This window comes from Notamacropus eugenii, chromosome 6 (assembly GCF_028372415.1).
Source record: "Notamacropus eugenii isolate mMacEug1 chromosome 6, mMacEug1.pri_v2, whole genome shotgun sequence".
Lineage (NCBI taxonomy): Eukaryota > Metazoa > Chordata > Mammalia > Diprotodontia > Macropodidae > Notamacropus > Notamacropus eugenii.
In genome coordinates, this window is record NC_092877.1 from 351,738,605 (window position 1) to 351,758,257 (window position 19,653).

Genomic DNA, 19,653 nt, shown 5'->3' on the forward strand with positions numbered 1-19,653 from the left:
AAAAATAACTGGCCATCCAGCTGAAATTTAATATTTTGGGTGTGTGTTTTGTCCTGACTTCTCTCAGACTGTTCTGTATCTGTGTAGTAGGCATACCTGGCCTCTTTTACTTCCAGAGGACTCACTTGTTTACACAGTGAGATTATTGGATTCAACAGAGACGGTATTTCATTAGCTGGAACAGGTAACTTTGAAGTTATTTTAGAGAAAGCTACTACTGATTTTGACTGATGACATGAACTCTTTTAGGATTTTTGGTTGGGTTTTTTTAGCCTATTTTGTAGCTTCTTTCTATCAAAACACATTGTAATGAAATATTCCGGGAAAGAATAAATTGGACATCAAGACAAAATGAAAGAGTCCTTGTTTTCAGGGAACTTGTGTCCTATCAATGAGGATGAGATATATACAATATGTATTTGTGTGTGTGTGTCTACTTATTATTAATTCTACTAGAAGACATTCTTCTCTCCCTTGTCCCTCAGAACTCAGTGAATAAAAATATTTAGAAAAATTTTACTGGGTTGGGCAGAGTAGCACATACCTGTAATCCTAGCCAGCAGGGAGATGAGGTAGTGGATCTCTTGGGGAATCTCAGCTCTGAGCTGTGAGTCTAGGCTAGGCTGATTAGATATCTGAAAGAAAGGGAAGGGGAGGGGAAAATAGGGAAGGAGAGGGGAGAGGAGGGGAAGGACAGGACTGGGAAAGGAGAGGGGAGTGGGAAAAGGGGCCAGGAAGATCAGGGAAGAGGAGGGAAAGAGGGAAAAGAGTGATTGGACCCAACCATTTGGTTTAAAAAGCAGAAACCTTTTTTAAAATACTTTGTACCGTTTGAATAGGTGTTAGGTTATATTCCTGCCCCCTAGCCAGTGTGGGCTTTGTCTGCTCTTTTTCTGCTCTGCTCTGTTCTTGAATTGTTCAGCGTGTGTTGTGCCTTGTAACCTTGTGCCTAGGATGTGGTCAGAGTCCCTCTTGTGCTTAATAGACCATAAATCCATGACCACAAATGTGCTTAAGGAATACTCCAGTTAATGGGTCTTTTCCATTTCATTATTTATGTAAATGTGGCAAACTAGGTCACAGGACTGTTCAAATACATGTCCTGTCAAAACAGACACAACTTTCCCCTTCCTTTCTGTCTCCTTTGTCAAATTATTCTTCAATAAATGTCTGCAAACAGAGATCCAGTCTACGGCTCATTTCATCAATTCACTGCTCTTACCCCTGGATATGGGAGACTCCTGCACCTCCTCCCACGACCCAGCTTCTGGTGAATTTTTGACTTTGGGCAAATCACTTAACCTCTCAGGGCTCCAGGACCAGGTTGCAGAGAAGGGACCAACCTGCAGTGGTAGAAGGAGTTCCCACATTTGGGAACTGTATCAGTGAAAGCACAGACACAGCCCTTGTCTCAAAGTAATTGTTCTGTGAACAGCAACAGAAATAATACTGCCTGCAGTCTCATCATCAAGTTGCATTCCATTTGGTTCACTAAGCATTTATTAAGTATCTACTGTGTGCAATATTTAAGTGGCTACTATGTATAATAAGGCACTGTGCCAGGCATTAGAGTTACAAAGACGAAAATGAAAAGTCTCAGATCTCAAGGAACTTACATTCTACTGGAAGGGATCCAGTGGGTCAACAGTTAAGTCAACAAATACTATTTGAGAATGCAAAAAACACTAACAAATAGGGAAGGGAGTTCTTAACTTTTTTGGGTCCTGGGCCCTTTGGCAATGTTTGGTGTGGTCTGTGAACTCCTCAGAATTATACATAAAAAAATAAAGAATTTATAATAAATAAAAATTTAAAATAAAAAGAATTATAAAGGAAACAAAGTACATTGAAATACAATTATTAAAAAAAAATTCTTAGTTCACAAGTTAAATATGCTAGAGAGATGCTGTGGTTTGTCCTTTGTTCTCCAAACGGATCAGGACATCAGGAAGGCGATGCCATGACCTGCATATGAATCAGATTTAAGTGAGGCAGGGCTGTACAAGGTCACCAGACTCACTTTCTCCTCCAGAGCCATCTGGATCCAGTGGCCAGACAAGGCCAAGTGGAGACTGCCCATACTAGAGAGATAAAATTTAAATGAATGCAACCATTTATTAAGACCTTACTCTGTGCTGGGCTTGTTTGTGTTTGTCCTTCATTCTTGAAGAGGACCGTGACATCGAGATGATGATGTGACTTGCAGTTGACTTGGATTTGAGTGAGGGAGGACTGTGGAAGGTCACCAATCTCACTTTCTTCTCAGGAGCCATTTGGGTCCCGTGGCCTGAAATTTATCAGGACAGCTGCAGGATGCAATGGGAGACCCTGGCCCTTCCAGGCTAAGGTCTCATCACAATCTTACTTTGTATGAGATACACCTGTTCAGTGAATAGGCTTCTTTCAATGTGTGTTCGTCCTTCATTGCCAAAGAAGACCATGCCATCGGAAAAATGATGATATGACTTGTACTTGACTTTGAGTGAGGGAGGGCTGTGCAAGGTCACCAACCTCACTTCTCCTCCAGAGCCATCTGAATCCAGTGACCAGATATTCATCAGGATGACTGGAGATGACCCAGGATGAGGCAATTGGGGTTAAGTGACTTGCCCAAGGTCACACAGCTAGTGAGTGTCAAGTGTCTGAGGTGAGATTTGAACTCAGGTCCTCCTGACTCCTGCATTGGTGCTCTACCCACTGCACCACCTAGCTTCTTTAAGTAGTTACTTTAATTTAAAAAAAAAAAAACAAACTGGGAGGGGAAGACCCTCAAGTTTCCCGGATAAAAGAGAAACAATTACAATTTAGCTAGGCGGAGGGAGAAGGAAATATTAAGACAAAAAGAAGAATAACAAGGCTCCTCTCAAGGTCCTTAGAGTCTGCCATGCTTCTCTTCTATTTCTATTTGTACCAGAAACTAGGCTAGTGCCTTAAGTCCAGGAGGAAGGGGGTGAGCTGTGCTTCCCCAGCTCCTCCATAAACTGGTGACTCTACCTTTTCTTCATGACAACAGGCATATTCAATATCATGATAGCTACCTTTACGGTAGCTATTTCATTTTTATTATATTGCCAAGTTATATTGCACCTAAGACCATTTTTGGCATATTGTACATTCCTGTTATCTTTAATGATACATCTTTGGGAGGCAAAGGGCCACGGCACCTTAGTGTTAGCAGGAAGCTGAAAGTTAAATTCCTTCATTGAAAGGCAGGTCACAGGCTGGAGCAGGACTGGACCTCAGGGTCTTCATTTTGCAGATGAGGAAATGGAGGCCTGGAGAGATCAGACAACTTTTCCATGGTCACATAGGCAGTAACATCAAAGGCAGAATCGAACCCTGGCCCTCTGACAAGTTCAGAGCTCCTTCTACTTTATACCTCTGTAGAAAAGGGCTCAAATCCATGAATGACCATGAACACATCACCAACAATTATGTAGTATTGATCATCCTCATTGGTATCTCTATATCATTTTCAGATTGATAAAACCATGCAGCTAGGTGATGCAGTGGTTAGAGTCCTGAGTCTGCAGTCAGGAAGACCTGAATTCAAACATGACCTCAGGCAATTACTAGCTTGTGTGACCCTGGGCAAGTCACTTAATCCTGTTTGCCTCAGTTTCCTCATCTGCAAAATGAGCTGGGGAAAAAAATGGCAAACCACTCCAGTATCTTTGCCAAGAAAATGGCATCACCAGATGGGATCACCAAGAGTTAGACATGACTGAAAACAACTCAACAACCAGTATTATCTCATTGTAGTCTCAAAAACCCTGTGATAAAGACGTGACTACTCCCCTTTTAGCACTAGGGAAACTAACACTGAGAAATGATAAGCAACGTATCCAAGTACTATCAGTCAACAAGCGTGTGTTAAGTGATTACTCTAAACCACTGGGTGGCACAGAGGATGTAATATGGAATTTGGAGTCAAGAAGACCTGAACTCAAATCTAGCCTCAGACCCTTTACTAGCTGTGTGACTTTGGGCAAGTCACTTAACCTCTCTCTGTTTCAGTTTCTTCATCTGTAAAATGAGGCTTGTAATAATACCTTACCTCCTTAAATAGCCTATGGTTGTTTTGAGGATCAAATGAGTAAAGCCCTTTGCAAACTTCAAAGTATTATACCAATTATATTATTAGCTTACTGTACTGTGCACCCAGGCCAGTGTAAAGCCCTCGACATACAAAGAAAGGCACAGGTGCTTCCCCCACAACAAAAGCCCTCGCATTCGAAATGGGGAAACCACTTGTAAGTAACTTACGATGGACATACATGATCACGATGTAAACCGAGTAAACAGAACATAATTTCCAAGAGAAAGCTCTAGCAGCTGGTGGGAGAGGGTGGAAAGGAGGGAGGGAAAGGCAGATTTGAGTTGAGTCCTGAAGGAAGTCAGGAAGCAAAGGGGAGGAGGGAGGACATTCCAGGCATGGGAAACACACTGTGGTTCAGAGTCAGGTGAATAGAGTGTCCTGTGAGAGAGGTAAGATTGGAACACAGATGCTTTCATCTCTATTTGCATACATCGGCTGTCTGAACGCTGAGCGCCAGGCCAAGATGCGGTCGGTCACTGGATCTCAAGTTCACACAATGCTTACTCACAAGTCCTTGAGACAGTGGTGACCAGAGAACCTTCCTTGCTGAAACCACAGACCAAATGGAATGGAATGAACTTCACGCCTGAAGGCATCACCAATCTCCAGACTGATACTGTGGACTGAATGACAATGCAAGTCCAACCTTGGTGGGGCGTTTCCTAAATTTAAATGGATCAACACTGCATGGTAGACTTTTACTAAATTAGAATACAAAAATAGTACCAAAGAGCAGACACCAGATGATTCCTGTGCGTGCTCAGTTATCATCTATTGCCCTGGGAAACAGCATTAAGCAGATTAAATTTTCTTTGGGTGCTACCCCAAACCCCTCTCCCTGTAACCCTTTTTGGGTGCTCCTCCCCAAAAGTCCAGAGTTCTATGGCTGCTCAGTGTTTCAGTGTCTACATTTTCCTCTCCCCATCTCCTGCACGATGGCATTACGCCTGAGCAGAGAGGTGGGTTCTCACCTTCTTTCCCAGACCCAGTTTACCACCTCTCTTCCCAGCATCTCCAAACTGTAAACTCCTGATCCCCTTTTCAGCTCCCATTTCTGTTTTGTCTCCTGTCTTCAGAATGTCAGCTCCTTGGGAACTAAGACTGTCTTCTTATGTTTGTATTCTCAGCATTTAGCCCCAGTGCCTGGCACAGAATAAATACCTAAATTATCTATCTATGTATCTATCTATATATCTATGTATCTATCTATGTATCTATGTATCTATGTATCTATGTATCTATCTATCTATCATCTATCTATCTATCTATCTATCTATCTATCTATCTATCTATCTATCTATCTATCTATCTATCTATCTACCTGTCTGTCTGTCTATCTGTCTGCCTGTCTGCCTGTCTGCCTGCCTGTCTGCCTGTCTGCCTGCCTGCCTGTCTGCCTGTCTGCCTGCCTGCCTGTCTGCCTGCCTGCCTGCCTGCCTGCCTGTCTATCTATTCATCTCCCTATCTATCTACCTATCTATCTATCCATCCCATGTAATTTACCCACCTATTCATGGCATGAAGCCATCAGTAACTTATGGTCATAGGGAATAACTTGAGTATTGAGTAATTACGAGGCTTTGCCAGGGCCACCTATGTGTCATGTCTAAGAAGATAAACTTGGATCCAGGTCTTTTTGTTCCCAAGGTTGGCTATACTGCCTCTCTTTGAAAATTATGACATTCAGAATTTTTAGAATCCCTCCAAATACGAAAGAGAGACACATATCTTCCACCCTTTACTTACTTGACTGTTCCCCACACTCTCACTCTAGACACAAGAGAACAAACAAAAACCCTAACAGGCTTAATTTTCTAGCCAGTAAGCCCCAGATGCAGGATTTGAACCCAAGCCCTCCTCCCTCACAAGGTCACCTGTCTCTTCACTGCTTCTTGTGTGATTATGAACAATTTTCATTTCCTCTTTCCAAAATTATCTGTCTGCTTCCCTTGCCTGTTTGTATCATTTGTCTATTATTCTTATAGATATGGATCTATAAATTCGGGATGGCAGTCCATTATCTGATATATTTACTCAGCATTTCCCTTAATCTGTTTCTTTTATTTAAAGATGCTGCTTTTGGTTCTGCAAAATCCTTTTATCTTTCTTTAATCAAACCCATCCATCTTGTCCCCCACCATTTCTTCCATCTGTTTGATTGATATAAATGTTCCTCATATCCACAACTGGGACAAATATCTACTTCCAGCTTTTTATTTTTTTATTTTTAGATCATTGATCGTTCCTCAGAATTCTTCCATGGGAGGATGGAATAACATCGTCATTTTCTTCAGAAGGATTAAAGTGCACCCTGTCTTCCCTCTGTCTCCTCTGCATGACAGCTCCTGCATCTCAATCCCCCAAGATCTTAGGGTCTTAGGTATCTAAATCTGATATGCCCTTGCACTATGCTGGGGCATTTTCCATCTTCTTTTTCTTTTACCTAATCACAGTTTTCTGTACTTGGCACGGAGTTAAATGGAGGAAATTGCAGCTGGAAGGGATCTAACCCTGGCTGTGTTACTCAAGAGCTGTGTGACCCTGGCAAGCCCCATTGTGGACCTGAAACTGCAAAGACACATGACTTCCTCAAGGTCATGCAGGTGATGACAAAGGCACCTGGTCTTTATGGGCCTCATTTTAGTCATTTGTAAAATGATACTTTATTTTTTGTTAAGATGACCTGATAGTTTGATAGTTCTACTTCAGAGGCAATTAGATCAAACCCTCCTCATTTTGCAGATGAAGAAACTGAGGTCCATGAAAGTTAAACATTCAAAGTCATGTAGGGAGTAAGCATCAAAGGTAAAATTTGAACCCTGCCCCTCTAATGATGCCCTAGTGTTCCCTTTAGGTCCCATTTGAGCTGGGAGATCTCGTGATCCCATGAAACTATTTGCAGTTTCCATTAATCAATCAATCAACAGCCATTTACCAAAGACTCAGTATGTGTCAGACACCTTGCTAAGTGCTGAGCATTCCAAATGTAAATATGAAATAATCCCTATGCACAAAGTCCTTCCTTCCTTTCAAATCAAACACGGGCCAAGATTTGCTTTAACTTGAAAAGTCAAGTAATGAAAAGTGGATTAAAAAAACAGAAACAAACCCTGGTAACAACAACAAATCAGGCTTCATGTTTACAAAACGCCTTCCTTACAACCATTCCATGCATGAGGCAGGATGACAAATTGCATCATGGGGCTGCAGGAGCATCTTCTGTGCCAGGCAATTGTTCAGCATCCACTAAGAGAAAATGGTTTTGAAGAGCTGAAATTAAGTGAAACACTCAAGAGTGTGCGGTTAGGTCAATATTTGGGTCCTGGATAGCGAGTCAGATCTTTGGAGCAAGGTCTGGGTATGTAGGGAAGACAACCTTACAAACCTTATAGCTGTTTTCATGTTTCAAACAGTGCAGTGTTTCATCTAACCTCATATATGTACACACTGTCTCATAGAACACAAGCTACTTGCTTTTTGTTTCTGGTTCCTGGGTGCCTTTCACAGTTCCTTTGCATGGTAGGCATTTATTAGGTGACTGTTGATTGATTGATAGTAGGAAGAAAGTAATCATTTATAAAATACCTCCTGTGTGCCAGGCACTGTGCTAAGTGCTTCACCAATGTTATCTCATTCAATCTTTACAACAACTCTGGGAGACAGGTACTATTGTTTTCTCCATTTGACAGATGAGGAAACTGAGGAGGCAGCTAGAGGCTAAGTGGCTTGTCTAGGGTCACACCACTAGTGAATATCTGAGGCCAGATTTGAACCCAGATTTTCCAAATTTGCTAAGCATGCCATCTACGCTTTTATCAGTTAATAAGCATTTCTTAAGTGTCAGGCACTGTTCTAGGTGATGGGTAAACCAAGACAAAGAATGAAATGATCCCTAATAACAAGGAGTTGATATTCCAATGGGTGAGACAAAAGTACCTATGTGAAATATACAGAATAAATAAAAAGAATTAAATACTTCACCCACGTCATTGATGGGAAATGGTGAATTCAGAAGAACCAAGGACAGTCAGGAGTCAGGAGGACCTGAGTTCAAATCTGGCCTCAGACATGTACTAGTTGTGTGACCCTGGGCAAGTCACTTAACCCTGGTAGTCTTCAAAGAAAAAAAGAAAAGAGAGATTGTTCCCAGAGTTTTACTGGGTATAAATGAGTCAGATACCATGTGAAAAATTCCTCTTTAAAAGCCAGAATCCTCTAGGACCGAAACTAATCCATCTGAATCCAATGCTAGACCCTGTAATGGGAGGGTTCACCCCAGCTATCAGAGCCAGTAGATCATTATAGATTTTACTTCTTAGGGAATGTATTTCTTCCCTCTGCTATTTCCACTTACCTCTGAGACTGCTTTCCATTTCCACCGTATAAATCCTATACATACATTTTCTTTTGGCATATTCTCTCCCCCGTTCTCCTAGAAGACAGGGACAGTATCTTTGTCATTCATTCAGTCAATAAGCATTTATTAAGTCCCTGTCATATACCAGGCACTTTGTTGAGCACTGGGATATACAGAAAGGCAAACAAACAAACAAACAAACAAACCAGAGAGAATCCTTGTTTTCAATAAGTTCATAAGAGAATGAGGGTACAACATGCAAACAGCCAAGTACAAACAAGGTATAGATAGGATAAACAAGAAGGAAGGTATTAGAATTAGGAGGTTTCAGCAAAGGCTTTTTGTAGAAAGAGATTTTAGCTAGAAATTGAAGGAAGCTAGGAGGTGGAGAGGAGGGAGAAAATTCCAGGCATGGGGACCACCAGCTGGGAGACAGAGGAGCAAGGAAGCCAGGAGCACTGGGTCACAGGATAATGAGTCATCAAAGTGGAAGAAGGCTGTGAATGCCAAAGTATTTTCTATTTAATCCTGGAGTGGATAGGGAGCCACTGGAGTTTGCTGAATGAGAACTAGGAGAGAGGGGGAGATGTTGAGCCCTTCAATTTAGGAAGGTCACTTTGACAATGGAATAAGGAGAGACTGTGGTGCAGAGGGAGAGTTTTTGCCTTTTATTATTGTTTGTTTAAACTCATAAAGTTTTCTTTAATTTTTTTTAAAGTAGTAACATTCTCTCCAAGAGAGTTAACAATGGAAATGCAGATCCTGGATGTAACCTGATGTGCTCTTTGCCTTTACTAAGGTAAGGAAGTCATGGACAGACCAAATTTCCTCACCGCTTACTGAAAATATCCATGCTGATCATTTTGGTTTTCATCTGTTGGGTTTTTTTACAGTCAGGATTTGCAAATCCACTGAATGCTGAACACAAATCATTATTTTGCCCACTTAGTTATTATCATAGTGTTGGAAGGGACCTCCAAACTCACTCATCTGAAATAGAAATCCCCTGTATGTTTCCAAGTTAACTACTGAACTTCTCCTTAGGACTTCTCATGAAGGGAACTTGCTATCTCCCAGGACATCCCCTTCCACTCCTGAATGACTCTGTCAAGAAGTTTTGCCTTACAAGGAGTCCAAATTGTCCTAAATTAGTATTTCTGTTGTCTTGTGCAGAATTTTTGCCTTTCTTTATATCCCTAGAGCTTAGTACGGTGTCTTCCTGACTTATCTCTTTGTTATAATTTGTATTATTTTCTTTAGCTTGTGTCTGATTGTTTAGAAGACCAAAATTAGGTTTAAAGTCAAATTCTCACCTCACCTTTCTTTCCGGAAGTACTTTTTTTCTCCTTATTCATTCATAGCTTTGAGGGTCTTGATATGGACCTCCATGGCCTGACCGGTGTGACTCATGATGGGAAGCCAGAGGAAGATCATTTAGATGAGTGAAGTGAGCAGACCAATTGGCATATGAGGTATAGGCTGAGATTGTTTTGGGGAAGTGGAAGCAGTTTAATCAAAGCAGACTGAATACAACTGAAAAATGAATCTGGGGTTTGCTGGGACAATGGTCATGTCAATGACTGGGCACACCTAGAAGGATACTGTGGAGCATGCCTTCTTTAACAAGTGAAGGGTAGTAGCCCTAACCTTCCCCCTCACCCTTTTAATAAGCTCCCTCCCCTGCTGCCCAGGATTTCATAGGATTAGTAGCTCTGTAATGCCAGCCACTAGTGCTGTAGTATTACTTAGAATTGTCGAATCTTAGACCATGGAGTTGTTAGTCATTATCAGTTCCCCTCAATGGATATTTGCCAGTTACTCAGTGGATTGCTGATTATGGGAGGAGGGAGGACACTTCATGATACAGACTGCATTCCTAAGATAAGCTTTCTTTGAAAGAAAAAATACATAGAGGTAAATATGAAAAGTAGAATTAATAAATAAATAAGTGAATGAATAAATACGAGAAGTATTAATACATCTCTTCAATGGAGTTAACGCGGGGGTGAGAATAAGAGTATTTCCTTCCCAGGGTGGTCGGGAGGATCAAGAGAGATAAGGTACGTACACTGCTTTACAAACCTTAAAGCACCATATTAACGCTATTATTATGAAACAAGCGTAGTATTCATTTATGCTTATGATATGTTATTCATTTAAATTCATTGTATGTTATTTTATATATACATATACAGATACATACATACATACATGTATGTGTATATATATATATGTATATATGGAGAGAGAGAGAGAGACACAGAGACAGAGACAGAGACAGAGACAGAGAGACAGAGAGAGAGTGAGACAGTTGGGGTTAAGTGACTTGCCCAGGGTCATACAGCTAGTAAGTGTCAGTGTCTGAGGCCAGATTTGAACTTAGGTCCTCCTGACTCCAAGGCTGGTGCTCTGTCCACTGTACCACCTAGCTGCCCCTATATTATATATAATATTATATTATTTTATGAATTTTATTGCTTACCTTTGTTTTTACAATCTACTCATTTCTGGATACAACCTATCTTCTCCCTCTCTCCCCAAGACTATTACCTGATAATAAAGAAAAACAGATAAGCAAAATCAATCAACAAAACTTCCTGCAGAATATTGTGTTCCTTAACTGTAGTTTCCCACCTCTCCAAGTCAAGGAGGAGGTGAATTCTTGTCATTTCTTCTTCAAACCTAAGATTGGTCCTTACAATGACACCGTATTTAGCTTCATTTAAGAGTTATTTTCATTTACCTTATTATAATCATTGAGTATATTGTTTTGTTGAATCTGCTTGCTACACTGAATCATTTCAAATTATTCTCCCTATATTTCTCTGAATTCTTCATATCTGCCATTTTATACCACAATAATAGCCTATTAGGTTTATGTGCCAGAATTATGCGCCAGCTATTCCCCAGTGGATCGAGACTCTATTTTTCCATTTCTTTGCTACCACAAAAATAATGCTACTATGACTATCTTGGTAAATAGGGCACCTTTTCTTTGACCTGCTTAGGGCAGATGCCCTGCTGCGGGATTTCTGGGTCAAACAACAATGTCTATAATGTGGTTTCCTTCTAGTTAAAAAAGGATCATGGGATTGATTCTAAATAGGCATTTGTCCTCCTATCATTTCTTAGTTCAAGAAAAGTTTCTCTATAAAGGACAGAACCATAAGTATATTGTATCACCACATCACTCTTGTAAAATGAGCAGATTAGACCGGGCAATCTCTTTCTAGATCTAAAAAAAAAGCTGCCATTTGAACAAGACTTTGAAATGTAATTTTGGGCAAGTCACTTCATCTCTGTCTTTCAATTTCCTTAGCAGTAAGATGAATGATTTGGACTAGTGGACATCTAAGGTTCCTTCTACCTAGGAGCAATGAGTAGAAGTTTATGTAGGTTCCCTGGAAAGAAAATCTTCATAACAATTAGAGTTCCAAAGTCGAATAGTCTGTCTTGAAAAGTCACTGTTCATTGTCACTGAAATTTTCAAATGAATATTGGATAACTATTGGTTGGGTTAGTTCTGGAGAAAATTCCCTTTCACTTTCAGGTTAGACTCAGTATAATTTGAGGTCATTTTAAACATGGGATTATGTTATGTGATTTGGGTAAAAAAACAGGGAACTAATATGATAACTTTATAGTCTGGGGTAATGTGGATGTATATATGAGAGAGAAAGAAGGTAGATACAGATCCAAGAGGGCTGCCATATTGTATTTAACAAGGACTGACCCTTGTTGGTGAAGAATTACTGAAATTAAAAATTCATTCAGTTGAGTCTCAATACAGACACCATTTGTGAAAACCATAATGTCCAGAGTGTGATTTTCTTCCTGTTAGAAAGGATTCATTTATGCTAAAATGTCTAGTTGCTGTGTCTCAGTAGGAAATAACTGAGATTTATTCCAGGCAGCCTCTTAAAAAACAGACCTTAAGCCTCTTCTCTCTCTCCCCTAGAAAGGTCAATATATATCTAGGCTACACAAAAGAGCACTCTTCCTGGTTCATTTGGAAGGTTGATGCACAAACTCATGAACAAGAATATAGAGCAAAACTTTTTGGCATGAAATTCATTGTTTCTACATGTTGAAGCCATACACAGTACTAGCCCCAGGCAAGATTGTAGAGTGGATGACATTTGTCATCAATGGCTCCAGTCTAGTTTTCCTGAGCTTGGTTCCCTCTCCTGGACCAAAACTTGCTCTGTGCAGTTTTCAAGAAAGGGCACTAGACTTGAAGTCATGACTTCAAATCCCACCTTTGCCACTTCAAATCTGGGTAACCTTGGACAAGTCACCTGGCCTTGTTGACCAATAAGGTCTCTTTTAGCTCTAAACGCACCATAGTGGGAGTGTGGCTAGTCATTCATTTTCTTTAGCAATGAGCTAGAACACAAGTCCATGAATTCTGTAAGAGATAACTCCTGCTGGATTCCATATCACCTAAAGTGTTCAACTTGGAGACAGAAGACCTGTGTCCGAATCCTGCCTCAGTCATTTACCAGCTGTGTGACCATGGACAAATCACTTCACCTCTTTTAGCTTCAGCTTTCTCATTTGAAAAGCGGAAACAAAAATTCGATTTATAAATCGAACCTGTCTCATAGGATTGTTGTGAGAATCAAGTGAGAAAATAAATGCAAAACAATTTTCAACAAGTGCTAGCTATTTTGGTTGTTATTATCATTATGTTTTCTTTTATGATCCTATGGTAAAGACTCTGATATCAGTCATTTACACCAGGAGTGACTGAGTCCACATGCAGCCATATTTCCTTTTGGGGGTAGAACATGGAGGGAGAGAAGCAATCTCACTTGTATTCTTCTTCTATGCTCAGGGTGTGCCTGTTTACTCCACTTAAATTTAATTTAACTTAATGTAGAATTTAATTCAACTCAGCTTATCACATATTCGTATTGACTCAGAAAAACCTGGGTTCAGTTTTTTTACTTGGCACTAGCTATATGATCCTAGACAAGTCATTTAACTTCAGAGCCTTGGTTTCCTTATTTGTAAAGTGGGGATGATTATATTTTTTAGCCCCCATAACACAGAAAGTTGGTGAGGTTCAAACAGGATAATGCCTGTAAAGCACTTTGCCAAAGTTCAAGAACTTTGCATAAATGTTAATTATTATTTTTGTTCTTATGAGATAAGGATGAGTGATTAATTTACTCAACCTCCCCCCATAATTAAAGTAATTGATAAGACGCTTAAGTGTGAAGACATCTTTGAACTGGAATGATTTATACAAGACTTTGGCTCAGAGAGAAAGCTTGGCTAAACCCTAGGGAACATCCATAAATTATCAAGTTGAGTTGAGAAGGGATTTATTCCAGAAATTTGAGCAAGTGTGGTATTCTAAGGCATCTCTGAGCAGCAAAGGTATTACTGAACTGTGGAAAAGAAGGAAGATATGCAGGGTAGTCATTGGCTGTACAAGTATCTTGGAGCAAAAGATCTGGGCTAAGGAAATTCTTGATAGAAGGTTGGCTCTTTCCCCAAATTCCCCTCCTGATGCCTGCCTATCCATGGACATTTTAATATAATCTGCCTTTTTGTTACTCAAACATCTCCCGTAAATTGAATTTTGCCTTAACCACCAAGAGCCCAAGGGTTAACTACAGATAGATATAAATGTAAAGTTAGGTGAAAAGTCTTACCTCTGCATAAATGTTAGGAATTTTTCTAACTGGGGGGTTCAGAACAATTGTGAGTAAACTCATAACTTTTCATCTAAAATAAACAACTCCCTAAAACTGAAGAAAAAAAAAAAGAATTGGACCTTAGAGGTCATTATATTGCCTGAGCTATTTAATATAACAGGTTATAGTTATCAGCAGCAGCAGCACAATGAAATCTGGGTAAAAAGCTTGCAGAAATGTATTTTCCCACCTTACTCTGTTGCCCTAACATTTCCCTTAGTTCTACTTGATACAACAATCTTTATCTTTTTATTGATGCCATGACTCCACTTACAACCCCACAGAAGAGCCTTCAGGACTCCTAGAACTATCCAAGAGAGCAGTAAGATATAGTGGGTAGGATTCGAAGGTCCAGGCTTATACCACAGATCTGGCATTGATTGGTGGTAGGACTTCTCTGTCCTCCTCAGGAAAGTGGGGATCATAACCTGAGTCTTAACTCTCAGGTTAGTATAAAGGAAAGGTCTTCAAGGTGCTGTGGAAATATGGGTAATTCTTCTCATTCATTCAACTCTTGGCTTTAACACTTGCTAGTTATGACCTTGGTACTTAAACTGAATGTGCGACATGGACACGTCCTCTAAAATCTCTCTGCCTTAGCTTCCTGATCTGCAATATGAAGAGGTTGGGTCACATGACCTCTGAAGTTCTTTTTCATTCTAAACCTATGAGCTCCATCTGGAATTGTTGGAGCTTGTCCCATTCCTCCTCCAGTTTCTTCCCTGTTAGAAATAGGAATAAATTCACACTATAGACCTGTTCTAAAATTTATAATTCTATCTTATTTACTCTTTATGGAGTCCTAGGCCATAAGACTTAGTATTGGTGGCATTTTAAAAGTCATTAATTCTAACTCCTTTATTTTACAGATGAGGAAACTGAGGCTCAGAGAATGAAGCTACTTGTCCTAGGTCATATTGGTAGCAACATAGAAAGCCAGGATTCAAACCTAGGCCTTATCATTCCATATATTTTGCATTTTCTGTTGTACGACACAGTCTCCAAGCTCTCTGTTTCTAGATGAGAGCAACATGGTGCCATGAGAAGAGCCTTCAATTTGGAGTCAAAGAACCTGGGTTCAAATCTTGGCTCCTCTACTTCCTGTATTACCTTGGGAAAGTCACACTTCTACTCTCTGGATCTCAGTTTCCTCATCTGTAAAATTAGGGGGTTGGACTTAAATGGTCTCTGCTGTTGTTTTACCTCTAGAGCTGAGAATTGCTGTCTGTCTGGCTATTGGGTAGACTGGAAACAGCCCTCATTCTCCTGGCTGGTCTTGTTTAGTTCCATAAATACAATGAAAGTAAACCTATTTATGTAGCCTTTGATTGAAGGAAAACAGAAGCAGAGCTAAAAGAAAGCTGGGAGGCCATCTAGCTCCAGCCCTTAATTTTATTGATGAAGAGATGAAAGCCCAGAGATATCAAAAGACTTCTTGTCCAAAGTCACACAAGTAACAAGAGACAGAGTAGAGACTTGAACCCAGGTCCTCGGACTCCAGGTCCAGTCCACTTCCAGTCCATTTCCCACACTGTGTGATTTGTGCCTCACAATATCCCAGAGAAGTAGGAGAATAGGACCATAATGCTCGACCAGAAAGGACTTTAGAGGTCATCTAGGTAGATCTTTTCATTATGAATGAAGGAAGAAGCACAAGGAGGAGCAAGGACTTGGCCAAAGCAGGTAGCATCAAAAGAGGGATTTCAATCCAGGTTCTCTGTCCCCAGACCTAGTATATATACCATCTACTCCACCACGTGTGCAGAGTGTAGAGAGGTGCTCAAGAGACACTGGAGTCTGGTCGATACAGAGATGGTGGCTAGCCTTGTAGGAATGGGGCAAGGCATTAACCCTGACCCTGACCCAACTCAACCCTGTCTCTCCAACTCTAACCCTAATTCTTACCACCCCAGGCAACCAAGATGGAAAGATGTAGGGAAGTTTCTGATGGGCATTGTCAGAGCAACGTTCCTACACGGAAGTTCCCTACAGAGATGAAACCACAAATCTGAACTAAAAAAAAAAGAAACTGTTCACATGAGTCAATGAGGTCTAGTCTCTTTTCACATGTGCTATTAGATGGAAAGACCGTGAGCTTGAGAATGACCCCAATCAGCCACTCCCCTGACCCAAGACCCGGCTTCTGAGAACTAACCTTAATGATCTGAAGTCACTTCCTTCTTCAATTTGTCATCATCTCCGAGTCTGTGAGGTAAAAACAACTCCATGTCACCCACTCTGACTCCTACATTTAGCATCATGGGGTTTTGGGACAGGGAGGAGGTGAGGGAACCACTCTTCTGCTTCTCCCTGGACCACTCCTCTGGCACAGAAACTTCAGTGTTGGACAAAAGGAGCTGGAATTTGAGAAAATCATTCAAGGTCTTGGGTCCTGAGACCTGTCCTACCATGCAGGAAAGTCACTCTTAAACAAATAAAAATTATATTGAATTGAATTCTTTTTACAACTTTTTTCTTAGAAAAATAAAAAGAACCCCTCTTTTAATTACTCTCCCTTCAAAGCACCCTTCCCCCAATCTATCTGCCTTTTTCCTGCACAGTATGAACTACTGAAATCTGAAAATGTTTATGAACTTTGACTTTAGCTTTGGCTCTGAGACTTTATTGATTCTTTCTTTTGAAGCAGAGAAAAGGCAGGCATTTCAAAAGGCAATTACCTTTACTGTGCTTTTTTGTTTTGTTTCATTTTTGGTATCGACTATCCTTTAAAGCTCACCTGCTATGACACCTTCTCCATAGAGTACAGAGCTATAGTGGGTAGAAAGGAAGAGTTGAAAGAAAGTTGGATCTGGAGGAAGGGTTCATTTTCTCCCCGGGTGACATTGGGCAAATCATTTGACCAATCTGGGTTTTGGTTTTCTGATTTGCATAATGATAGCATTGGGCTCAATGACCTCTAAAGTTCCTTCCAGTTTTAAATTTAGGATTTTATAATTCATCATTCAAATCCCACCACAGTCACCCCCCACTTCCCCAAGTTGTGTCTCTTTTCCTTTCCTCTTTCTTTTTTTCCCCTCTCCTTCCCTCCCTTTCTTCTCCTTTGCCTTCATCTCTCTTTCATTCTCTTCCTCTTCTTAGTAGAAGAAAAAATGAGGTCACATTCACACTGTTTTAATTTCTTTGTAGGAGCAGCTAAATTAGTCCATAGTGTTAGCATTAAGGTTTATGAGTGCTAAGTTCACATAAAGCTCAAGAAATCAGAGAAGGGACCCAGCTGATCAAGACCATAAGATTCCTTTGGAAACCATCTTAGTTGTAAAAAACAAAAGATGTCCATTAGAATTATTGTACTGAAACACTCATTTAATTGTTTTCTACATCCTGAGATAAGCGGTCACATTTCACTGCATCTCAGAGCTGCAAGAGACTCCAGAGACTGTGAGGTCTAACCTGTACTTGAACCAGAATCCCCTCAGACAAATCTGACATGTGGTCATCCAGCCTACGGTGACCAGAGTGCACATTTTGGCAGCCTTGACAAGAAGCATGAAAAAAGCCCTCAAATTAGCTTTAAAAAATCATATTTATCTCATCTTTTTTTAAAATTTAAATTTTCTTTGTTTTGTAATGTACATAATATATTGATATGATAGCATACACATATAATTTATAAATATATGCTATCCACCTCTGAGCTAATTTACCTAACTCACATTGCTAATAGTTGACTGGTTGAGTCTTCAGAGGGGTGCCTGTTCCTATTTCAGGTTCTTATGGGTAATGCTATAAGTTAGTTTATGCTATAATGTTAGTTTATGAGCCCCCATCAGTGTACTTCCCCCCTAAAAAGTCAGTAAATAGTTCTTTTGCAAAGGGATTTACTCAAATGACATATCAACAGAAATATTTACAAAGCAATTCTCCCCAAAACCAGGGGCACACTCTCCCCAAGCTTACCAAGAGTTCAGAAGGGTAATGGAGTGGGTATGAACAAAAAGTAGGGCACACACAGCGTTGAGGCAACTTACTACTCCAGAATTGCAGGGCCTTACTATCCTTTCTCTTTCCAGAGGGTTCTCACAAAGTTTCTTATAAGCTCATCCATTCAGCTGGGCTGGTTATTTGCAGGGTATGATATCTTGCTCGCAAGGCACGATATCTTGGCTAGACAGGCCAATCTGCTTCTGGGATGGATGGAGCAGGTCACTCAGTGGTTATGCTGACCCCTCTGGAGGCTCTACTGCTACTGTCCTGGGCCTGGCAAGTTGCTCAGCCATGGTGCTTTTTGCAAGGCTTAATGTTTCTGGTGCATAGATCAATTCAGAGGTCCCCTGAGTTTGCTCTCCTATGGGTGGCTACAGTCTTTCTTTCACACTCAGCCACTGTTGGGGTTGGATTCTCTTCTACTCTGGTCCTTCAAGTAGGACAAAGATGCATATTTTTATTTTTTAAAAATATTTCGATTTTTCAAAAAAAGTTTGTGATGAAATTGATAAGTAGAAACAAATGTGATCACTTTAATACAAAATAAAGACCAAAAAAGAAAACTGAATTTGAAACTATGAAATTCTGTCACATACAACTTGGGTTTTTAAATGTATATGATAAATCTTCCATGGTGATTCCAATATTGGCCTGTTTGTGTCTTTCTGGACTTACTTCTGCTCTACTGTATATCTTAAAATTGTATCATTGACTAATTATTACTACCCTTTCCCCCTTCAGATATCTCCTCCCCCCAGAAAAAAGGAACTTTACCTCTTGTAAAAAGTAAGTGTAGTCAAACAAAATGGATACACACTGTAACTGCCTAAACTCCTTGAGATGGCCATCTACATACAATTGGTGTCTCTACTTTCTTTTCTCTCTTCTTTTTTTAAAATTGAATTTTATTTTTTTTCTCAGTCAATGAAAATCTACCTTCTTTCTCCTCCACCTCCTCCAACTATTAGGGAGAGAAAAAAAACCAAAACACTTCTGTAACAATCCACCTATAGTCCAGCTAAATAAATTTCCACATTGGCCATGTCCACTCAAAATATGTCTCAATCTGTACTTTAAATCTAGCACCTCTCTGCAAGGAGGTAAATAGTATATTTCATTAAGAATCCTCTGGAACTGTGGTTCATTATTGCATTGATCAGCATTCCTAAGTCTGTCAAACTTGTCTGTCTTTACAATTTTGGTACTGTTTTCCTAGTTATACTCACTTTACTCTGCATCATTTCACACAGGTCTTCCCTTCGGATGAAGCCACCTCCTTCATCGCATCTTATAGTACAATAGTATTCTGTCACATTCATACGCCATTACCTCTTCATTCATTCTCCAATCGATGGCATCCCCTCAGTTTCAATTCTTTGCCACTACAAATGAGATCCTTTTTACATTTCTCTGGGTTCCGTTGTTTGCACATCAAAGTTTCTAGGCAGCTCTGGATTTTTATTCAGTAAAATTGGGAAGTCCTTCATTTCATTAAAGGTCCATTTCCTCCCTCTAGGATCAATTTTTCTGGATAAGTCATTTTTCCT

The 19,653-nt window shown here is 40.2% G+C and overlaps 1 long non-coding RNA gene across 1 annotated transcript; it reads right to left on the reverse strand.

Moving 5' to 3' along the window:
- Nucleotides 1-241: 241 nt before the first annotated feature.
- On the reverse strand, nucleotides 242-16,793 carry LOC140510122 (uncharacterized). Its single transcript, XR_011969105.1, has 3 exons — nucleotides 16,317-16,793; nucleotides 8,454-8,531; nucleotides 242-699 (listed from the first exon to the last, which is right to left on the reverse strand). It is a non-coding gene; the product is annotated as an uncharacterized lncRNA (long non-coding RNA).
- Nucleotides 16,794-19,653: the final 2,860 nt, after the last annotated feature.